The sequence below is a fragment of the Papio anubis genome, chromosome 11 (genome assembly GCF_008728515.1).
Source record: "Papio anubis isolate 15944 chromosome 11, Panubis1.0, whole genome shotgun sequence".
Classification (NCBI taxonomy): domain Eukaryota; kingdom Metazoa; phylum Chordata; class Mammalia; order Primates; family Cercopithecidae; genus Papio; species Papio anubis.
In genome coordinates, this window is record NC_044986.1 from 103,658,201 (window position 1) to 103,660,125 (window position 1,925).

Genomic DNA, 1,925 nt, shown 5'->3' on the forward strand with positions numbered 1-1,925 from the left:
TCTAACAAATATTTATTAAATATCCACTTTAGTTAAGGAGTTGTGAAATCCCCAAAGATTAATGGAAGGCTGGTCTTTAAGGGTTCACACAGGCTCGCATCTGTGATCACAGCACTTGGGAAGGCTGAGAGGCAGAAAGATCTCTTGAGCCCAGGAGTTCAAGACTAACCTGGACTAGATGGCAAAACCCAATCTCTCTACAAAAAAAATTTTTTTTTTTTTTTTTTGAGACGGCGTCTCGGTCTGTCACCCAGGCTGGAGTGCAGTGGCGCGATCTCGGCTCACTGCAGGCTCCGCCTCCCGGGTTCACGCCATTCTCCTGACTCAGCCTCCCGAGTAGCTAGGACTACAGGCGCCCGCCATCACACCCAGCTAATTTTTCTATTTTTAGTAGAGACGGGGTTTCACCATGTTAGCCAGGATGATCTCGACCTTGTGATCCGACCGCCTCGGCCTCCCAAAGTGCTGGGATTACAGGCGTGAGCCACCGCGCCCGGCCAAAAAAATTTTTAAAAATTAGCTGGGTGTGGTGGCACACACCTGTAGTACCAGCTACTTGGGAGGCTGAGGTGGGAGGATTGCTTGAGCCTAGGAATTTGAGGCAGCAGTGAGCTGTGCTAGTGCCACTGCACTCCAGCATGAATAACAAAGCAAGGCCCCATCTCTTTTTTAAAAAAAAAACAAAAACAAAAAAAAAGGGGGAGGAGTGAGGTGTTTACAGTCTTGAGGAGAAAATGATTAATCAGAGTACAAGGGGGGAAATGGTATAAACCAGGGTAATAGGCATCCAACTCCCTGCTCCCCCTGCTTACAAGCTGTGTGACCTTGGGCAAGTGTCTTATTTTCTCTGAGCCCTTCTTTAATATTTCGTACAAATTGGAAATAGTAAAATTCTTCATGACTGTGTGTCAGGAGGGTTAAATGAAGCAACACCTGAAAAGCACTTAGCACATTAGCTGACAGAATAGCCATTCAATAAAGGTTAGGTCTTAACCTGCTACACCTGCTTCCCAGTTAGACAGCAACATACACGTAGACATACACCTGAAAAATTCAGATATATTTAGAACTAAGAAATATTTTTAATTAATCTAAAAACTTAAAACGTTTACATATGACATTACTATTTCAACTAAACACACATTTAATGGCAACCATCAATTACAAGGACTAAGGGACTCAGAACATCCATACTCTTGGGGGCAGGGGAGGCAGGGTACTGAGCCCACATCCTCAGACTCTACTGGGCAAGTCTAAAAAAGAAAAACAAGTTTTGACACACAATCTTTAGGTTTGGGAAAATATTTATCATAAAAAAAAGTAATGTTAAATTGAAGATACAAATGATAAAACATTTAATATTCTTTCTAAGTAACCCATGTTGTGTAAAGTGATTCAACGAAGCTTTTTTTTTCCCCCCCAAAAGCACTGCCCATGTCAGTATCACCATACCTTGTTTAACCACACTGATAAGCACCCTTGGAAACCCACTGTTTAACTTACAGAACTTTGGACTTTGTGGAAGTGAACAAACTTCAAAATCTACTTATTGCTGACATTGTTGGTGATGGTGCTTAGAAACTATTTTTCCAAATTTGCTTTGCACCTAAGAACAACCTGCAATCAGTAATAATAATAAAATAAAGTAGCTTGCTAGTTGATATATTATTATATAGATATCACTTTGAAAAACAGATGTTCCTAATTGGATTTACTCGTTTTTTTCTAAATTATGTCCCTTTGGGGAATATTTTAGCACATATATAAATACATTTTTAAAATTGCAGATAACCATACGTTAAACTTAAAAACTTTTTCACATTGAGGTGAGGAGTAATCATTTTAACTCTGTTATTAAAATACTATCAGAAAATGATTATTTTTTGTTTTTAAACAACACAAGAAAAATTTCAAGCACACATAAC